The sequence below is a fragment of the Mercenaria mercenaria genome, chromosome 9 (assembly GCF_021730395.1).
Source record: "Mercenaria mercenaria strain notata chromosome 9, MADL_Memer_1, whole genome shotgun sequence".
NCBI lineage: Eukaryota > Metazoa > Mollusca > Bivalvia > Venerida > Veneridae > Mercenaria > Mercenaria mercenaria.
Window position 1 is genome coordinate 85,676,300 of NC_069369.1, and position 23,462 is coordinate 85,699,761.

General features: G+C 36.9%; 1 long non-coding RNA gene across 4 annotated transcripts in view; it reads right to left on the bottom strand.

Moving 5' to 3' along the window:
• The window catches only part of LOC123547628 (uncharacterized), a 62,831-nt gene that overhangs the window by 10,505 nt on the left and 28,864 nt on the right, over positions 1-23,462 (bottom strand). For all 4 annotated transcript variants that reach the window (XR_006685685.2, XR_006685683.2, XR_006685684.2 and 1 more), the window contains exons 4-5: positions 8,174-8,277; positions 3,014-3,085 (exon numbers count right to left, since the gene is read on the bottom strand). This is a non-coding gene — a long non-coding RNA (uncharacterized LOC123547628). The remainder of the gene's footprint in view (positions 1-3,013; positions 3,086-8,173; positions 8,278-23,462) is intronic.

Consider the following 23,462-nt stretch of genomic DNA (forward strand, 5'->3'; position numbering starts at 1 on the left):
CGAAAAAACTTTAACCTTAAAAATTACCTAAGTGTAACACCTTGGTGACCTTATGTATAATGGGCCCAGCCCCTGCACATACTTTGTTTGTATGCCGGACAATGTTTATGTGAAGTTACAGTAAGATATAAGCAATAGTAACAAAGATATGACAGAAAAACAAAGGTTGCCGAAAAACTTTAACCAAGAAAGCTCACGCTGACGCCAATGCCTATGCTGCGGCGGGGGGCAAGTAGAATAGCCTCCCTATTTTCCGAATAGTGGAGCTAAAAATTACTAAATAGGCATCAACAATTACAAGAAATTAATTTTTAGTCTCTGATTGTGCTAATCTCTCCTTGTATCACATAAATTTCAGAATCTTTTGTGTCAGATTGTGATTTTCTTTTTCACTGTGTGATTATGTTATTTCATCTTTATGAAATTTGACATATGTTAGAGTTACAAATAGTGCTAGATCCACTGAAACCTCTGCTTCAAACAGGAACATTTAGGCAGTCTGAAAGACATCTAAATCCCATGCCATTGTTATGGATAGTGAAAAGGGTAAACATTTGACCTTGAGCTGTGACCTTGACCTTGAACTGACATGTCTGACTCATGAAATATGCACATCATCTTGGTAAGGGGATTATTTGACCCAAGTTTGATGAAAGTCCTTCAAGGGGTTTAGGAGATACAGAGAAGACACAAAATGGAAGGCTCAAAACTTTGACCCCAAGTTGTCACCTTGACCTTGACCGGGTATGGCTGACTCATGAGTTCCACACATTGTCTTGATGAGGTGATTATTTGACCAAAGTGTTATAAAATTCCTTCAAAGAGTTTAGGAGATATAGAGCGTACAAGAAATCGAAGGCTAAAACCTTTGACCTTGAGTTGTGACCTTGACCTTAAGCCAACATGACTGACTCATAAGGTTTGCACATCGTCTTGATGAGGTGATCATTTGACCCAAGTTTCATGACAATCCTTCAAAGAGTTTAGGAGATATGCAGCGGACACGAAAGTGTTACGGACAGACTGAAGGACAGAGGGATGGAGACCATTCCTATAACCCCCCACCACTAATGGCGGGGGATTATTCAGTGTTAAGTGTGCTTTTTTCAAGCATTCCTGTATAGATAGCCAATATGCCAGTATACATGGATACTAGCCTATTTTATGCTGTTGTACAGCAGCTTTCATTTCCTATATGTAATTCACCCTTATCATACTATAGACTTGATCAATTCTGCCTAGTTTGCAACCAATGAAGATCTTGATCAACCTACAAATCCATGCAGTCTGATCAAGATTTGCACTCACCCATGCGAAAACAGGCCAGGAAATCCTGGGATTATCCTGGGATATCTCAGGTTATCTCAGGAGAAACTCCTGCCATTTTCCTGGGATATCCTGGGATATCTCAAGATTTTTCACGCCGGTAATTGGAACAGGATTTATTCCTGCACATTCCTGGACAATCCTGTATAAGCAGGAAATGCCAGGATGTAAAAAATAACATTTTGAGGGCCAGGAAATCCCAGGATATCCTGGGAAGCCAAGATTGAAAAAGTGTCCTGGGGCCAGGATATCCTGGAATTTCCTGGGATGGAGTACCAGGACCAGGAAATCCCAGGAAGCCAGGATGGTAGAGTGTCCTGGGGCCAGGATATCCTGGGATTTCTTGGCAAGTAGAAGGAATCCTGGGGCCAGGACATCCAAGGTTATCCTGGGTGCAGGACTTTACCTTAAATAATTGTTAGAAATAATCAGTCCTTGTGTCTCATTTGGAAAGAATTAAGTTTTTTTAGCTTTAAGATTATTATTAGACTGAAATGAGATCCTAAAGACAAATACAGGTTGTAAGCTTTCCTTTCTTTTTGGGTGGATTGATATAATAGGTATCTCACAAATACTGACAACTGTATAAACAAAAATTAATGTAATAAAAAATGTTAAATGTTAAATGTTATTTTTATACTTAAATATGATCATATTTGACAGATTGTATTGTTTTTGTTGTTTTTTTTTCCAATTGGCATAATTCAACATCTCTTTTCATACTCCAATTCATTTCATCAACTGCTGAATGTAATTAACCTTTGCCTGACCAGCTTCAGCCTATCCCTCATTATATTTAGGCACCCATGTTATTAAGTCAGTGGTTCAAATTTATTTATATAACAATCACCTAAAATATATACAAGTATTAGATAAACTCTTGTTACAGAAGCATAATTATCTATCCTTCACATATACCTGAACAAAAAATACCTGTGACCAGGTAAAAGTTTAATTAAGACACTGAGGGGAATAAAGATGGTATTTTAGTCTATAATTTTTTTCTGGTCCTGTGACATTACAGGTTTGAATTACATTTAAAATTAGAAAGTTTAATGTTCTTACCTGATATCCTTCTTAAACTTAAGCATTTTTAGAGATTCCAGTTAAAATATTTTGCTCCATTCCATGTGCCAGCAACAACATGAACAAAGCACTTCCTGTTTACATTCAAATTTTTTTGGCACATGTATAACAGCTTCAGAAGCCTTCATTTTCATTGGTTTCTATCTTGATGCAGGATTTCTCAGGATATCCTGGGATTTCCTGCATAAAGAAAATTATGATTTACATTTGTTACAGCTTATTGAATCTTATTTGAAGAAGTCCTGGCTTGTCCTGCCTGTTCCTCAATCAATTTATATAAGTCCTGGATTGTCTTGCCTTATCCTGTCTTCATTTATTCAGGTCCTGGCTTTTCCTGTCTTAAGCTGAGCTCTTAAAATATCACGTAGGATATCCCAGGATATCTCAGGACTTACCTGGGATATCCTGGCCTCCAGGATTTATTTCTGCATGGGTGTTCACCATTCAGTAACTTTTCTGCAAGCAACCTTGCAACATTAATGGTATTGTCCAAATTGAAAGTTCATTATAGAAATTTAGCAGGCTAAGGATTAAAAAGATGCTTAAGATATACAGATTTGCAGCAAATTCTCACTTGAAGAATAAAGATACTACTACATACGGAATTCTGGACTTTTTTCCCCTTTGGCTCTCATTCTGACTGCTAGGTCATCAACATGGAGATTTTCAGGACCTGTAATTTATATCAGATTCTGATCAGGTAATGGGTTTGGTCGGAAGTTTAACAAATGATCATTTATTTAGGTGTTATCTGTTTGTTCAATGACTGCTTAATGCATGTCAAAATTTCAATGTAATTGTATTTTTAAACTGGGTGCTAAACCAAGTTTTTAAAATTCTTATTACCTCCCTTTACCTATCTTGGTTGCACAACCAGGATAGAAAATAAACAGGTGAATGAAGTATTGCCATGCAATACAAAGTCCCCTACTGGAAGGCACCTAATTTTCTCTACTGCAGTATAACATAATGAACTGATATCTGTCCATTATGTATAAACAATATTGTACTATATATACAATATGTTATAACAAAACACTCGGATTAAAATTTGTATAAATAAAAAACTTTAGTTGTTTTCATTCAGCATTTTTTTTTTTGGCTCATTATCAAAAAAGGTATCATATAAGTTATTTATAGTAAAAAAAAAAAAAAAAAAATCTATACAAGTCCACAAAAAACCCTTTACCAGCTAGAGATAGCTCAAAATACACCTAAAAATTGGATGTAACATGTATGTTGTACTACAGAAAACTGGTCTCAATTTTTCCCTACGGCCTGTAATAAATAAGTTACAATATAAGCTGTTTATAGTAAAACAAAGGGACATAATTCTAAAAACAAGAGGACCATGATGGTCCTGAATCGCTCACCTGTTCCCACATGACCCAGTTTTGAGTATGACGTCGTTTTTTCTATTATTTGACATAGTGACCTAGTTTTTGAGCTCATGTGACCCAGTTTTGAACTTGACCTAGATATTATCAAGATAAAAATTCTGACCAATTTTCATGAAGATCCATTGAAAAATATGGTCTCTAGAGAGGTCACAAGGTTTTTCTATTATTTGACCTACTGACCTAGTTTTCGAAGGTACGTGACCCTGTTTTGAACTTTACCTAGATATCATCAAGGTAAACATTCTCACTAATTTTCATGAAGATCTCATGAAAAATATGGCCTCTAGAGAGGTCACAAGGTTTTTCTATTTTTATACCTACTGGCCTAGTTTTTGATCGCATGTGACCCAGTTTCGAAACTGACCTAGATATCATCAAGGTGAACATTCAGATCAATTTTCATGAAGATCCATTGAAAAATACGGCCTCTAGAGAGGTCAAAAGATTTTTCTAATTTTAGACCTACTGACCTAGTTTTTGATCGCAGTTGACCCAGTTTCAAACTTGACCTAGATATCATCAAGATGAACATTCAGACCAACTTTCATACAGATCCCATGAAAAGTACGGCCTCTAGAGAGGTCACAAGGTTTTTTTATTATTTGACCTACTGACCTAGTTTTTTAAGGCACATGACCTAGTTTCAAACTTGACCTAGATATCATCAAGGTGAACATTCTGACCAATTTTCATGAAGATCCATTTAAGGGTATGGCTTCTAGAGAGGTCACAAGGTTTTTCTATTTCAAGACCTACTGACCTAGTTTTTGATCGCAGTTGACCCAGTTTCAAACTTGACCTATATATCATCAAGATAAACATTCAGACCAACTTTCATACAGATCCCATGAAAAATATGGCCTCTAGAGAGGTCACAACGTTTTTTCATTATTTGACCTACTGACCTACTTTTTGATAGGACGTGACCCACTTTCGAACTTGACCTAGATATCATCAAGATGAACATTCTGACCAATTTTATGGAGATCCATTCACAAGTATGGCCTCTAGAGAGGTCACAAGGTTTTTCTGTTTTTAGACCTACTGACCTAGTTTTTGACCGCACATGACCCTTTTTCGAACTTGACCTAGATATCATCAAGATGAACATTCAGACCAACTTTCATACAGATCCCATGAAAATTATGGCCTTTAGAGAGGTCACAATGTTTTTCTATTGTTTAACCTACTGGCCTAGTTTTTGATGGCACGTGACCCACTTTCGAACTTGACCTAGATATCATCAAGGTGAACATTCTGACCAATTTTCATGAAGATCTTGTGAAATATATGGCCTCTAGAGAGGTCACAAGGTTTTTCTATTTTTAGACCTACTGACCTAGTTTTTGAAGGCACGTGACCCAGTTTCAAACTTGACCTAGATATCATCAAGGTGTACATTCTGACCAATGTTCATGAAGATCTTGCGAAATATATGGCCTCTAGAGAGGTCACAAGGTTTTTCTATTTTTAGACCTACTGACCTAGTTTTTGATGGCACGTGACCCAGTATTGAACCTGACCGAGATATCATCAAGATGAACATTCTGACCAACTTTCATAAAGATCCCACAAAAAATGTGACCTCTAGAGTGGTCACAAGCAAAAGTTTACGGACGCATGGACGGACGACGCCCGATCACAAAAGCTCACCTTGTCACTTTGTGACAGGTGAACTAACAAGAGTGCCTCATGGTGGTGAACATTTGTGCCAAGTTTGATCAAAATTCCTCCATGCATAAAGAAGAATTCTCTGGACAAAGTCATTCTTGAATTTGGCATTTGACCTCTAAGTGTGACCTTGACCTTAGACCTAGGGACCTGGTTCTTGTGCAAAATAATCCATCTCATGATAGTGAACATTTATGCCAAGTTACATCAGAATCCCTCCATGCATGAAGAAGAAGTGTTCCAGAAAAAGTAATTCTTGTATCTGACCTTTGGCCTCTATGTGTGACCTTGACCTTTGACCTAGGGACCAGGTTCTTGCGCATGACACTCCGTTTCATAGTGGTGAACATTTGTGCCAAGTAATATTCAAATCCTGTTTAGCATGACAAAGTTATACACCGGACAGGAAAAATGTCCCATTGACATTTGATCTCCAAGTGTGACCTTGACCTTTAAGCTAGGGTACTGAGTGTTGCGCATGACACGTCGTCTCATCATGGGGAATATTTATGCCAAGTAATATTAAAATCCCTTGATGGATGACAGAGCTCTGGACCGGACAGGAAAAAACCCTATTGACCTTTGACCTCCAATTGTGACCTTGACCTTGGACCTCCAATTGTGACCTTGACCTTGGTTTTGCGCATGACACGTCATCTCATAATGGGGAACATTTGTTCATGGTTTGCAGAGTTATGGACCGGACACGAAACAGACCTTGTTGATGCCATGTTAACATTTGACTGCCAAGTGTGACCTTGACCTTTGAGCTAGGGGTCTGAAAGTTGTGCATGACACATCGTCTTATTATGAGGTACATTTGTGCCAAGTAATATTACAAGAGCTGTCAGCTGACAGCATGCTCGACTATTCTCAGTGCTTGATAGTATAATATAAGCTATGACATTACAATAAGCATATTCTAAGTTGAAAAGTGGCCATAATTCAGTCAAAATGCTTGATAGAGTTGCCTCCTCCTTTTTACAGACTGGGGTCATGATGGTAAACTAGTATGCAAAATATGAAAGCAATATCTCAATGGACTCTGAAAATATTTGAGGTGGTACGCAAACTTTAACATTACAATAAGCATATTCTAAGTCGAAAAGGGGCAGTAATTCAGTCAAAATGTTTGACAGAGTTGCCTCCTCCTGTTTACAGAATGGGGTCATGATGGTAAACAAGTATGCAAAATATGAAAGCAATATCTCAAGGGACTTTGAAAATATTTGGGGCGGTACGCAAACTTTTGTGTGACGCTCACGCTAACGCTAACGCTCACGCCGACGCTGGGGCGAGTAGGATAGCTCCCCTATTCTTCGAACAGTCGAGCTAAAAATCCCTTCATGGATGGCAGAGTTATGGACCGGACAGGAAAAAGGCCCTGATGACCTTTGACCTCAAATTGTGACCTTGACCTTTAAGCTAGGGGTCCTGGTTTGTGCCAAGTATTATTAAAATCCCTTCATTGATGACAGAGTTATGGACCAGACATGAAATTGCGGACAGAAGGAAGGACGGGCGGATGGACAGAAAGACGCATGGAATGATGGACTGATGGAAAAGTGCATTCCTATAGTCCCCGAAACAGGTTTTCAACCAGTAGGGGACTAATAAATTCCAGAGCTACACACTGTTTTAAAACATGCCTGTTGGTTAAGATTGTTGAAGCAATTCCAATATCTATTAAACGCAAATTTAAATTTAGAAATTATATTTAAATCAAAAGCAATAGTCCAATTTTTGAATAATTTCATATTAATCCGGAATAAAAAAAATGCATAAAAGATGATAAAACATTCATTTCTAATAGGGATCTAACACTATGAAAAGTGTCTTTTTCTTTCCTAAATAAATCTCTCACAGACTATAATTTATATACTAAAAATAGAAACTTTTTGATTCTGTGTTTAACTTAGAGAGACATGCCAGGAAAAACTGCAGTTCTTCATATCAAAAGCCAAATATTGGTTGCTATCTACCTTTAATACAAAACAATGAGTGGAGTTAACAGATACATGCAGAAACAAGTAAAATACATGTTTGAATCAAAGAAGTCTCTACGTTTTTTCCAGAGCTCTGAACCTGATTAAAACAGTAAATTTGATAAAAACGTCCTCAAGTGCATACCCAGGGTGATAAGAATTATATGCACAGGAAAGGGGGGAGGAGGGGGAGTGTGGGAGGGGGTTTCCCCGACCCGCCGGTAGGAGTAGAGGGGAGCACCCCCAGAATTTTTTTGAAATACTTATTTCATTAGGTGCAGTCTGGCTGCTTTTTATGGTGGTATTTTAACAAAAAATTATACGCACATGCGTATTGTGCGTAACAGTAGTTACGCCCTTGGTCCTGATCTGCTGATTATATCATTAAGCGTCTTCAATGTTTTAATTAAACTGATGCTCACAGTCAACAGTGTAATGGAAACACACTGGATTTTTCAATAGAAATTTTCTCGCCTATACCATATCAAAAGTCTACGGCAGAGGCAATACAACAGTGAATCTGCTACAGTGAAGATATGAAGCATAAAATAAATTCATTTTGTTTCCATATACTCAATTTAGCTTAATTGCTGCCTGAGCCTTTTTGCAAAGAGCTATTTCCTACTTGTCCATAAATTGTGGTGAAAAGTTGGATAATTGATTTAGCCAACCATGTATAAGTAAGTTCTGTAACACAATACTCACTTAATTAGAGGTATACATCTGGTTGATTGACTCACAGAAGATGTCTTCAGCACAAGGCCAGGTGATTTCATGCTCACAGCCATTGAATACAACCATTCACATGCCTGAAATTATCAATAAAAAGAAAAGGAAAAGCTGCCATTAAAGAATGGAAGAACATGGCCTAAATTCAATATTTAAATCTAGTTGATATCAAGTGATCAAGAGAATTGCTGTCAATTTTCACAGTACTGGCAAATATCCTGGAGATACTGTTAGGACCTGGTCATTTGATAACGCTACAAAACTTTAAATCATTTTTACTGATATACTGGCTTTAACATTTGAAAAACAAACTGTAAACTGGATACTGGCTACATGTTATTCATTTCAAAATGTACTTTTCTAAGCTATCTTATATCTCAATACCATTAACTTACTTAGTAGTAAAACAGAGGCTGGTTTCAAGTTACAAAACTTTCACTTGACTGAAGAAAAAATTTGGCTACTGTACAACCATTCTATACTATATTAAATACCAGGTTTTTACCACTGGTTTAATTACCTGTCAGAATAGTACTAAATCCTATTTTACCATTGAGTGCCATTCTATTTAAAGAAAAAAATGCAAACTTTAGGTAATACTCAAGTTTTGTGCATTTTCCACTGTAACTTGAAAACTCTATTAAAAATCAAATCCACTTAAAAATATCTTGCCACTTTGTGTTACAACAAGAGCACCGCCTTGCGGGTGCTGACGCTCATCTGATTTTTTTTGTATAATAGAAATATTGTCCTACCCATGATTTTCTAAGTCTAAAAAGGGCCATCATTCTTGCAAAAAGCAATGTAGAGTTATGTTTCTTGATGTACAGTGTCCACTTATGATTGTGAAAAACTGTTGCAAGGTTTAAAGCAATAGCTTTGATAGTTTATGAGAAAAGTTGCCTTAAACATAATACTCAACCAAGAAAATGATTTTCTAAGTCCAAAAGGGGCAATAATTATTGCAAAAAGCAGGATGGAGTTATGTTGCTTGCTGTACAGGGTCAGCTTATGATGGTGAACAAGTGTTGCAAGTTTCAAAGCAATAGCTTTGATAGTTTAAGAGAAAAAGTTGACCTAAACATAAAACTTAACCAAGAAATCTGATATTTTCTAAGTCCAAAAGGGGCCATAAATCTTGCAAAAAGCAGGATGGAGTTATGTTTCTTGCTGTACAGGGTCAGCTTATGATGGTGAACAAGTGTTGCAAGTTTTAAAGCAATAGCTTTGATAGTTTAGGATAAAAGCTGACCTAAACATAAAACTTAACCAAGAAAACTGATTTTCTAAGTCCAAAAGGGGCAATAATTCTTGCAAAAAGCAAGATGGAGTTATGTTTCTTGATGTACAGGGTCTGCTTATGATGGTGAACAAGTATTCCAAGTTTCAAAGCAATAGCTTTGATAGTTTAGGAGAAAAGTTGACCTAAACATAAAACTTAACCAAGAAATCTGATATTTTCTAAGTATAAAAGGGGCCATAAATCTTGCAAAAAGCAAGATGGAGTTATGTTTCTTGCTATACAGGGTCAGCTTATGATGGTGAACAAGTCTTCCAAGTTTCAAAGCAATAGCTTTGATAGTTTAGGAGAAAAGCTGACCTAAACATAAAACTTAACCAGGCAACGCCGACGCAGACGCCGACGCCAACAACCGCTCAAGTGATGACAATAACTCATCATTTTTTTTCAAAAAATCAGATGAGCTAAAAATTAAATTGACTTTAACCTAATGCCACTGTGTTTTACAAATAAAAAACACTCAAAGTTCTAGCCCCTTTAAGCAACAACAAGGCAGTCTGAAAGACAGCTAAATCCCCCGCTGTTATGGATAGTGAAAGGGTAAACCTATGACCTTGAGCTGTGACCTTGACCTTGAACTGACCCATGAATTCTGCACATTGTCTTGATGACGTGATCATTTGACCAAAGTTTCATAAAAATCCTGCAAGGGGTTTAGGAGATACAGAGCTCAAAATTTGACCTTGAGTTGTGACCTTGACCTTGAGCTGACATGGCTAACTCATGAGTTCTTGATGAGGTGATTATTTGACCCAAGTTTGATGAAATTCCTTCAAGGGGTTTAAGAGATACAGAGTGGACACAAAATGGAACGTTCAAACCTTTGATCCCAAGTTGTGACCTTGTCCTTCAAGCAGCATGGCTGACTCATGAGTTCTGCACATCGTCTTGGATAAGTGATCATTTGACCCAGGTTTCATATGAATCCTTGAAGGGGATTAGGAGACAAAGAGCGGACACAAAATGGAAGGCTCAAACCTTTGACCCGGAGTTGTGACCTTGACTTTGAGCCGACATAGCTGACTCATGAGTTCTGCACATCGCCTTGATAAGATGATCATTTGACCCAAGTTTCATGAAAATCTTCAAGGGGTTTAGGAGATACAGAGCGGACACAAAATAGAAGGCTCAAACCTTTGACCTTGAGTTGTGACCTTGCCCTTGAGCCAACATGGCTGACTCATTGGTTCTGCACATTGTCCTGATGAGATAATAATTTGACCTAAGTTTCATGATTATCCTTCAAGGGGTTTAGGAGATACAGAGCAGACACGAAATGGAAGGCTCAAACCTTTGACCTTGAGTTGTGACCTTGACCTTGAACCGACATGGCTGACTCATGGGTTCTGAATATTGTCTTGATAAGGTGATCATTTGACCCAAGTTTCATGAAAATCCTTTAAGGGATTTAGGTGATACAAAGCGGACACAAAATGTTACAGAAGGATGGAAGGATGACGGAGACCATTCCTATAACCCCCCACCACTCATGGCGGGGGATTAAAAAAAAACTTTTATATACAATATGCCACTGTCTTTAACAAAATAACCTAACCCTGCCACTGCTTTACAAAATCAACAGTTTTACAGTCTGTTCATTGTGTTTTAAAATACAATTTACTTAAAGTAGTTTGAATTCAATACTCACTCACACAATTTTACAAAATAATTCATTAAATTGTGTTTACAATATGCATTTGTAATTCATTTCATATTCATTCACTACATTCTCTCACTGCATTATATGTACAAGGTAATTCATTGAAAGTCATTCAATGCACAAAAACATTACATTTACAACAATATCCTAGAAACTATTTTCATTTAACATTCACTTCATGATAAATACTGTATATTTTTTTAAAGCTAACTGTTCCCTTTATTGTACCATATCATCCATATTTCTTAAAATTTAGCCGAAAAATACATAATATTCCTATACAATATTAATTAAATTTAAACAGTTGAAATTATTGACAAAAATTTCATAAACAGATTGAAGTAATCAGCATTCAATTAAGCTGGTCAGCTGAGGATTTTCTCTGAACTGGCTTCAGTTGAGCAATTTTTGATATAATGATATGGTACTCTCGTGTCATCAGACTGCCAAGTTTGACAGTGGCTATGAAACAGTACAGTCCAGGAGATAAGACTACCTTACAGAAGCACTCCTCAGCAGTCAGAATGATTAGCAACACAATCACACAGCTCAAACACACATAAAAAATAAAAATATCTGTAGAAAGACCACAACCAACCATATTTGTACTTAACCTTGAACTCTAAAAAACATTCTACTGTATACATTATATTTGGAGACATAGCATAACCAATTTTGAAGTTTTTGTCAATACACATTATGAAAATGATTGCAGTACCAAAGCTTTGGACCTTTTAATTAGGTTTGGCATTTAGGCTACAGGTTGCTGGACTATGTTATGCTAAAGAAACGCGTCAATCTTTTCTGTTGCAATAAAATGATCACTTGGTATCTGCAAGACTATTTTTCCTAAACATTTATTACTAAATTAAGTTATTATGGCAATCGATCACTATGCAGAACTCTATATGATCTAAAAACTGACTTGCTGATTAAAATCCTTTACTTTATTTTTGTGCTTGTCCAACTAGACAGTAATTCAGTGTATTGACTAACTGACGTTAAATCAAAACAAAATTTTACTTTGTTAAGTAACATGTAATTGTTTGAATTTCTATTCACTCTTCAAGCTTAGAAAAACCAAAAATAAACTCCTTGCTAATTGACCTTTGATACACATGAAGTGTTCATCAAATTAAAAGTTTTTTAATTGTAGTTGAGCAAAATATTTTTCTCCCATCTATCACTATCTATCCTAATGGCAACAGTAGTGGAAAAGTTTGCTTGGTGTAAGTCCTCTTCAATAGCTGTATGGGACAGATGGCTTTCTGGAATACTTCCCAAATAGCTGTATGGGACAGATAGTTTGCTGGAATCCTTACCAAATAGCTGTGTGGGACAGGTGGCTTGGTGGAATTCCTCCCCAATAGCTGGTTGGGACAGCCAGCTTGGTAGCCTACCCAATAGCTTGTAGGGACAGCCAGTTTGGTAGAATTCCTCCCCAATAGCTGGTTGGGACAGCCAACTTGGTAGAATTCCTCCCCAATAGCTTGTAGGGACATCCAGCTTGGTAGAATTCCTCCCCAACAGCTTGTAGGGACATCCAGCTTGGTAGATTTCCTCCCCAATTGCTTGTAGGGACATCCAGCTTGGTAGAATTCCTCCCCAATAGCTGGTTGGGACAGCCAGCTTGGTAGAATTCCTCCCTTATAGCTTGTAGGGACAGCCAGCTTGGTAGAATTCCTCCCCAATAGCTGGTTGGGACAGCCAGCTTGGTAGAATTCCTCCCTAATAGCTGGTTGGGACAGCTTGCTTGGTAGAATTCCTTCCCAGTAGCTGGTTAGAACAACTGGCTTGGTAGAATTCCTTCCCAATAGCTGGTTGGGACAGTGGTTTGGTGGAGTTTCTACCCAATAGCTGAGTTAGAAAGAGAGAGAGAGTAGGACAGCTGGCTTGGTAGAATTCCTTTTTTTCAAGCTGTTTTGACAGCTTATTTGGATGAAAGTATAGGAAATTATAGGTCCGTATAGGACAGGTGTATGGAAGTTTGCTGGCTTGTGGAATATCCTCCTCGGCAGCTGAGAGAGAGCTGGGTTGGTGGAATTCAACATGGCAGCAGTTTTGGCACAGCTATCTGGTTTGAGTTTCCAGTCTTAGAAGAATGGGACAGCTATTCCTGGGAGACGTATGGGACAGACAGCTTGGTTGAATATCCACCCTGGCAGCAGAACTGGACAGTTGCCTTTGGGCATCTAGCCATAAGGAAAAAAAAAGCAAGTAAGTAGAAAAGAGGCTTTGACATTCATTCTTAAAACACACTTGATTCCATTCCTCCATTCTTTCAACAATTTAAATCAATGAGTCAGTTAGTAATACCTAATTCTAAACAGAATGTTCAGATTTCCTTGATGGCAGAATTCTTTTAACAAAGAATAATTATACAATGTACTTAATAATCATAAATTAAACCTTTAAACTCTGAAGTTGTTGACCTTTTAATATTTGAAAAAAATATATCAGAAGTGAATCTAGCCAGAAACCCAATGCCTAATTTCTCTGTACAAGTAAATACTGTTGAAGAACTCTGTGGACAGAAGCTCCTTTTACCACTTTTTAGAACAAGTCTCTTATTGAAATGTATAGGTAAAATCTTTTATTTAAATGTATAGGTAAAGCCATTTGAATATGGGTACATGTGTATAATGTTCAGAACAAAACACTGTGCTCTCTATTTATCTTGCAATGAAGATATTTATATTATACAACTTCAGAAAGAAGTGAATGGCTGATGATCTTCCTACGTTCTACCATATCATCCCTATCACTGAAATTAAGTTAAAAAATACAAGATGGTGGCCAAAACTTGCCCTTAAAATGTGGCGATATAGCAGTTTTCATACAAAACAGTAGCCAGAATGGAATCTTCCCTTATTCTACCATATCCCTAACAGCTACCAGGATTTAAGCAAGAAATTATCAAATATGCAAATAGTTTAAGTTTGAATTTTAACCAGTAGCCATGTTTTCTTTGGCTTTTATCACCAGTACCACAGTCCTAGCAATGAAATTCAGTGTTCTCCATGAAATTCTGTGATGTATAATTATCTTGATTTTGGACGAATTTTAGATGAATCCAATTGCTATTAAAACTGCTAATCAGAACTATTGATTTATAGTAACCTAACTTTTGAATTACTGCTTAATACACCTTCAAAGGCAGTGTTTAATTCCAAAAAAAAAAAACACACTATGACTTGTGTGCCATGACTTAAATAAATGTTCAGGTAGAACACTGAAATAATATACAATTAATTTAAGAATTAATGGCAAATAAAAACAACCTACAAATGCAAAAAAAAAATCATATGACCAGCAACCCTCAGATTTTGATTTGTGGATTTTCACTAAACCAAGTAAATAGCTTGGCTACAACTGATGCACACATCTTATGATATGGTAGTACCTATTATCTTTTTATTTTGAGGGTTGACTTAAACACTATCATACAGAACTCTTTCACACTAACAGTGGCAGAAAAATACCTTATTCTACCTTATCATCCCTATTCACAGAAATTAAAATGCCTTAAAATGCAGTGATATGGTAGTTTCTAGAAACCTGTAGCCAGTAATGTCTTTGCCTTATCCTACCATATTCCTATCACATTATTTCTGAATGAAGTAAGATATAGGTTATATTACCTGGCCTCCGCTTGATTTTGTTTAAACCGGCCTGGCTATCTATATGAGTTGACAAAGTAAATGATAAGGTAGTATTTTAAACTGTTTATAATTTTGGGGCATAAAGCATATTGGCAGACACCTTTCCTAAAACACTACTATGATTATTGCATTAAACTTAGAACAGAATCAATGTCTGCACTTCATAAACACTATAATTTATATGCTTTATTCAAGTTTATCTGACAAAATTATTTGTTCTTAGCAATGTGGAGATATGACATAACAGCAGTTACTATAGTCAACACTGTTACAATGACTGACACAAGTAACCTTCCCTAACGCAGTGGCTGGTATCTTCCTTCTAACAGTGGCTGACACTTTAAAAATGTAATTTTACTTGCGTATTACAGTGGCTGAAAATATATTTTTCTTTAAATGGGGTTAATGATGTACTAATGTACTATATTTGTATTATTACCTCCAGTTTTGAACCCATTGAGTGATTTTTCTATGAAAAATGAAACTGAACCAACATTATACTATAATGGCAGTTCAGTAGCCAAGCATCTCTTATAAAATATAGCCAGTACCTACTGACAAGTTCATAACAATAAAGGGTAACCATTATTTCTATTACTTAATTGATAATATTCCTACATCTCTGTCTTAATTAGTATCTCTGCCTTAACCAGTCATAAAAACATCTAACAATAAAACATAGCATGTACATCTGCCTCAAAGCAGCATGCCTCTAGATTAGGCTAATAAATAATCTTTCTTTCAAATTGAAGTTTGGTCATATGAAAATTAGAATATGAATTTTTGTTTCTAAAATACTTTAAAAGTTCTAAATCAAGAAAAAAAATATGACCGCGCTGGGAATCGAACCCCAGAGGGCCGTGGCAATAAAGACATGTAACCAATAGCGCCATAGCTGAAGTAGTGAATAATGACTCAAAAATACAGATATTTATAATCAAGACAGTTTACCTGGAGTAAAAGCGTGACAAATGACAAAAATTCATCATAAAAAGTAGTAACAAGAGGGCCAAGATGGCCCTAGGTCATTCACCTAAGAAACACACCATAACAGTGTAAAACATGTTTGACCTAGTGATTTCATGGAAACAAATATTCTGGCCAATTTTCATTAAGATTGGACCAAAAAATTGGTCTCTTGCGATAAAACAAGCATTTTCTTAGATATGACCTAGTTTTTGACCCTAGATGACCCATGTTCAAACTCGACCTAGATTTTATCAAGGCAATCATTCTGACCAAAATTCATGAAGATCAATTGAAAAATACAGCCTCTATCACATACACAATTTTTTTCTTTGATTTGACCAAGTGACCTAGTTTTGACCTCAGATGACCCATATTCAAATTCGACCGAGATTTCATTAAGGCAATCATCCTGACCAAATTTCATAAAAATCAATTGAAAAAAAAACAGTCTCTATTGCATACACAAGATTTTTCTTTAATTTGACCTAGTGACCTAGTTTTTGACCTCAGATAACCCATATTCAAACTCGACCTAGATTTCATCAAGGCAATCATCCTGACCAAATTTCATAAAAATCAATTGAAAAAAAAACAGTCTCTATTGCATACACAAGGTTTTTCTTTGATTTGACCTAGTGACCTAGTTTTTGACCCGAGATGACCCATTTTCGAACTTGGTCTAAATTTCATCAAGGTAATCATTCTGACCAAAATTCATGAAGATCAATTGAAAAATACAGCCTCTATCGCATACACAAGGTTTTTTCCTTGATTTGACCTAGTGACCTAGTTTTTGACCCCAGATGACCCATTTTCGAACTCGTTCTAGATTTCATCAAGGTAATCATTCTGACCAAAATTCATGAAGATCAATTGAAAAATACCGCCTCTATCGCATACACAAGGTTTTTCTTTGATTTGACCTAGTGACCTAGTTTTTGACCCAAGATGACCCATTTTTGAACTCGGCCTAGATTTCATCAAGGTTATCATTCTGACCAATGTTCATGAAGAATAATTGAACAAGAGGACCATGATGGTCCTGAATCGCTCACCTCTTCCCACATGATCAAGTTTTGAGTATGACGTCGTTTTTTCTATTATTTGACAAAGTGACCTAGTTTTTTAGCTCATGTGACTCAGTTTTGAACTTGAACTAGATATTATCAAGATAAAAATTCTGACCAATTTTCATGAAGATCCATTGAAAAATATCGTCTCTAGAGAGGTCACAAGGTTTTTCTATTATTTGACCTACTGACCTAGTTTTTTAAGGCACGTGATCCAGTTTCAAACTTGACCTAGATATCATCAAGTTGAACATTCTTACCAATTTTCATGAAGATCCATTCACGGGTATGGCCTCTAGAGAGGTCACAAGGTTTTTCTATTTCAAGACCTACTGACCTAGTTTTTGATCGCAGTTGACCCAGTTTCGAAACTGACCTAGATATCATCAAGATAAACATTCAGACCAAGTTTCATACAGATCCCATGAAAAATATGGCCTCCAGAGAGGTCACAATGTTTTTTCATTATTTGACCTACTGACCTACTTTTTGATGGCACGTGACCCACTTTCGAACTTGACCTAGATATCATCAAGATGAACATTCTGACCAATTTTTATGGAGATCCATTCACAAGTATAGCCTCTAGAGAGGTCACAAGGTTTTTCTATTTTTAGACCTATTGACCTAGTTTTTGACCGCACATGACCCTGTTTCGAACTTGACCTAGATATCATCAAGATGAACATTCAGACCAACATACATGAAGATCCATTGAAAAATATGGCCTTTAGAGAGGTCACAAGGTTTTTCTATTATTTGACCTACTGACCTAGTTTTTGACGGCACGTGACCCAGTTTCGAACTTTACCTAGATATCATCAAGATAAAAATTCAAACCAACTTTCATACAGATTCCATGGAAAATATGGCCTCTAGAGAGGTCACAAGGTTTTTCTATTATTTGACCTACTGACCTAGTTTTTGATGGCACGTGACCCACTTCCGAACTTGATCTAGATATCATCAAGGTGAACATTCTGACCAATTTTCATGAAGATTTCATGAAATATATGGCCTCTAGAGAGGTCACAAGGTTTTTCTATTTTTAGACCTACTGACCTTGTTTTTGACCACACGTGACCCAGTTTCAAACTTGACCTAGATATCAACAAGATAAACATTCAGACCAACTTTCATACAGATCCCATGAAAAATATGGCCTTTAGGGAGGTCACAAGGTTTTTCTATTATTTATCCTACTGCCCTAGTTTTTGATGGCACTTGACCCAGTTTCAAACTTGACCTAGATATCATCAAGGTGAACATTCTGACCAATTTTCATGAAAATCTTGTGAAATATATAGCCTCTAGAAAGGTCACAAGGTTTTTCTATTTTTAGACCTACTGACCTAGTTTTTGACTGCACGCGACCCAGTTTCAAACTTGACCTAGATATCATCAAGATGAACATTCTGACCAATTTTCATGAAGATCTTGTGAAATATATGGCCTCTAGAGAGGTCAGAAGGTTTTTCTATTTTTAGACCTCCTGACCTAGTTTTTGATGGCACATGACCCAGTTTCGAACTTGACCTAGATATCATCAAGGTAAAAATTCTGACCAATTTTCATGAAGATTTTGTGAAATATTTGGCCTCTAGAGAGGTCACAAGGTTTTTCTATTTTTAGACCTACTGACCTAGTTTTTGACTGCACATGACCCAGTTTCAAACTTGACCTAGATATCAACAAGGTAAACACTCTGACCAATTTTCATGAAGATCCATTGAAAATTATGGCCTCTAGAGAGTTCACAAGGTTTTTCTATTTTTAGACCTACTGACCTAGTTTTTGAAGGCACGTGACCCAGTTTCGAACTTGACCTAGAATTTACCAAGATGAATATTCTGACCCATTTTCTGAAAGATCCCATGAAAACTGCGACCTCTAGAGATGTCACAAGGAAAAGTTTACGCACGCACGGACGGACGCACGGACACCGTGCGATCACAAAAGCTCACCTTGTCTCTTTGTGACAGGTGAGCTAAAAATACAGCCTCCATTGCATACACAAGGTTTTTCTTTGATTTGACCTAGTGACCTAGTTTTTGACCCAAGATGACCCATTTTCAAACTCGGCCTAGACTTCATTAAGGCATTCATTCTGACCAATATTCATGAAGATCAATTGAAAAATACAGCCTCTATGGCATACACAAGGTTTTTCTTTGATTTGACCTAGTGACCTAGTTTTTGACCCGAGATGACCCATTTTCGAAATTGGCCTAGATTTCATCAAGGCAATCATTCTGACTAATATTCATGAAGATTAGTTGAAAAATACAGCCTCTATCGCATACACAAGGTTTTTCTTTGATTTGACCTAGTGACCTAGTTTTTGACCCCAGATGACCCATTTTCAAACTCGGCCTAGATTTCATCAAGGTTATCATTCTGACCAATATTCATGAAGATTAATTGAAAAATACAGCTATCACATACACAAGCTAAATGTTGACAGACAGACGACAGATGACCGACGCCGGACATCGAGCGATCAGAAAAACTCACCTGAGCATTGCTCAGGTGAGCTAAAAATAGAAAATTCTCATGTGTTTCCATAACATAAAGTTTGTCAGTAATTCAGTTTAAAGCCTTCTTAGGAAATATAGCATTTATTTCAAGATATCTAACAAGAGGGCCATGAAGGCCCTGTATTGCTCACCTAACCTATTGACCTAAAGATCATCAAGATTAACATTCTGACCAAATTTCATTAGGATATGGTCATAAATGTGGTCTCTAAAGTGTTAACAAGCTTTCCCTTTGATTTGACCTGGTGACCTAGTTTTTAACCCCACATGACCCAGATTTGAACTTGACCTAAAGGTCATCAAGATCAACATTCTGACCAAGGTTCATTAAGATATGGTCATAAACGTGGCCTCTGCAGTGTTAACTAGCTTTTCCTTTGATTTGACCTGGTGACCTAGTTTTTAATCCTACAGAACTCAGATTCAAACTGGACCTTGAAATCATCAAGATTAACATTCTGACCAAAATGCATAAAGATACAGTCATAAATGTGGCTTCTACAGTGTTAAAAAACTTTTCCTTTGATTTGACCTGGTGACCTAGTTTTTGACCCTAGATGACCCAACATCAATTTCCTCCAAGATTTTATTAAGTGTAACATTCTGACCAAGTTTCATTAAGATTGGGCCAAAATTGTGACTTCTAGTGTTAACAAGCTTTTCCTTTGATTTGACCTGGTGACCTAGTTTTTGACCCCAGGTAACCCAATATCAAATTTGTCCAAGATGTTATTAAGGGTAACATTCTGAACAAGTTTCATTAAGACTGGGCCAAAACTGTGACCTCTTAGAGTGTTACAAGCTTTTCCTTTGACTTGACCTGGTGACCTAGTTTTTGACCCTAGATGACCCGATATCAAACTCGTCCAAAATTTTATTAAGGGTAACATTCTGACCAAGTTTCATCAAGATTGGGCCAAAATTGTGACCTCTTGAACGTTAACAATCTTTTCCTTTGATTTGACCTGGTGAGCTAGTTTTTGACCCCAGATGACCCAATATCAAACTTGTTCAAGATTTTATTGAGGGTAACACTCTGACCAAGTTTCATTAAGATTGGGCCAAAATTGTGACCTCTATACTGTTAACAGTCAAATTGTTGACGATGGATGGACAGACGGACAGACAACGATGGACGACAGACACAGGGTGATCACAAAAGCTCACATTTGAGCACTTCGTGCACAGGCGAGATAAAAAAAAAGTACTTATTTGCTGTTAACTATCTGGAGGCATGCTGCTTTAAACATTCATGTATTATAAATTGAACAAGGCAGTCTGAAGGACAGCTAAATCCCCCGCCACCACTATGAATAGTGAAAGGGTAAACCTTTGATTTTAGCTGTGACCTTGACCTTGAACTGACATGGCTGACTCATGAATTCTGCACAACGTCTTGATGAGGTGATCATTTGACCCAAGTTTCATGAAAATCCTTCAAGGGGTTTAGGAGATACAGAGCTGAAACCTTTGACCTTCAGTTGTGACCTTGACCTTGAGTTGACATGGCTGACTCATGAGTTCTTGATGAGGTGATCCTTTGTCCCAAGTTTGATGAAAATCCTTCAAGGGGTTTAGGAGATACAGAGTGGACACAAAATGGAAGGCTCAAACCTTCGACCCTTAGTTGTGACTTTGACCTTGAGCTGGCATGGTTGACTCATAATTTCTGCACATCGTTTTGATGAGGTAATCATTTAACCTAAGTTTTATAAAATTCCTTTAAGGGGTTTAGCGGACACGAAATGGAAGGCTCAAACCTTTGACCTTCAGTAGTGACCTTGACCTTGAGCCAACATGGCTGACTCATAAGTTCTGCACATCGCCTTTATGAGGTGATCGTTTGACCCAAGTTTGATGAAAATCCTTCAAGGAGTTTAGGAGATATAGAGCGGACACAAAATGGAAGGCTCAAACCTTTGACCCTAAGTTGTGACCTTGACCTTGAGCCGGCATGACTGACTCATGGGTTCTGCACATCGTCTTGATGAGGTGATCATTTGACCCAAGTTTGATAAAATTCCTTCAAGGGGTTTAGAAGATACAGAGCGGACACAAAATGGAAGGCTCAAACCTTTGACCTTGAGTTGTGACCTTGACCCGACAAGGCTGACCCATGGGTTCTGCACATCGTCTTGATGAGGTGATCATTTGACCCAAGTTTTATCAAATTCCTTCAAGGGGTTTATGAGATATAGAGCAGACACAAAATGGCAGGCTCAAACCTTTGACCTTGAGTTGTGGCCTTGACCTTGAACCGACAAGGCTGACTCATGGGTTCTGCACATCGTCTTGATGAGGTGATCATTTGACCCAAGTTTCATGAAAATCCTTCAAGGGGTTTAGGAGATATGGACCGGACATAATTTTTTTACGGAGGGAAGGACAGATGGAAGGACGGACGGAAGGAAGGACGGACAGACGCAGCCCATTCCTATAATCCCTCCGCCACGGTGGGGGATTAAAAAGAGCAGCAAGTATATTTGGATCAAACATAATTTACTAATTGATTCGATACATAAAATGCCTGAACAATAATTAATCTTCATGAAAAACTGAGCCATTAATTCTGGCCAAAATATGAGGAAAAAGCTGAACTTTTCTATTTTGGGCAATAATATAAATTTTAACTCAATGCCCATGAACTGTCAGTTTTCTCACTTTATGCAGTGATATATATTTACCTGCATTGATGCTGGGTATTTTACAATGAAAGAGGCATCAGTTTATTTTATCTCTCTGCCTTATCCATCATTATCTTTAAGAATAACCAGTAACCAGAACATAATATACAAAAAAAAAACACTGAACGGCAATACGTAACATAATGAAATTTACATTACTTTCCGTTGTGTCTGTTCTGTAGAAATATTAGACAATGTTTGTTATGATGACCTTAAATAAAATAAATAGTAGGTGATGACCTAGTGGTGAAAGTGTGTAACACTTCCCATACAGAATACTTGTTAGAGCCCAGTAACACCAGTACTTCCAGTCTTAAGATTATGAACAGATGAACACCGCATACTAAAAACACTGCTTGCTTACTTAATGCAGATGTGAGAAACTAGACAAATCTTCCAATTTATACATCCTTATTTCTCCAATACTTTAACTTGAAAGAGAAAGCAGCAAACATGCAAAGTGCAGTGCAGGGGAGGGTGGTGTACTGTGCAAGGGAGGAAAGCATGCTACCTTCTCAACTGAAAGTTCCTTGTCAAAGATCACAGAGAAATAGAGAATTGCAAAAATGTTTTTAAAGAATTTATGAAAGAAAAAAAAAAACAACGTTAAAAGTTTGTAGATTTAGTAAAGCAAGCTTGGATTCAGTACTTGGTAAAATATAATAGACCTTTTCTGGAGTTACCAAGATGGAATTCTCCATGATATTCTCAAGACCTAACCAGATCATACCTGTACATATAAAATAGTGCCAGTCACAACATATAGCACATTAATGTGGACTTTAGAAAATCCTACTTTGTATGTATTTAGTTCAGTAACTCTTAGATGTTTACAAATTCAAGGGACATAACTCTGGAGTAACTTATCTAAACTGGCTTATTCATTGAACCTTTCCTAGATTTTGCAGAAATAAGTAACACCCATATAAATATATCCTTAGTTGTAAATTACACACACAATTTCCTGAACATTCAGTAATTCAAGGATATCAACTCTGTAAGTACTGATAACAGAACCTTGCAGGGAGTCCTATCCTGTACTGCCATAGCCAAGATAAATAAACATTTCCTTTTACTGACTCCTTTTCACATTCAGATGGCATTCAGTACAATGATACCTGACAGTGACAAAATTCCTTCAAAGTCACATATAAAACTTTCACTAAAATTTCTATGTGAGAAAATGGCAGAACTTCAAAATTTTCCAAAACACCTATACCTTTGCTTAAGATTTTGCTGCCAGTTGACCCAAACATCCTAAAGGCTACTACATATTCTACACCATAAAATGTAATAACAAAGTCACACAATACCACTGTCCTAGTGATAAACTGGCTGGGAGTAATTAATGGCCATAACAAAGGCACCGTTTCTAAATTTAAT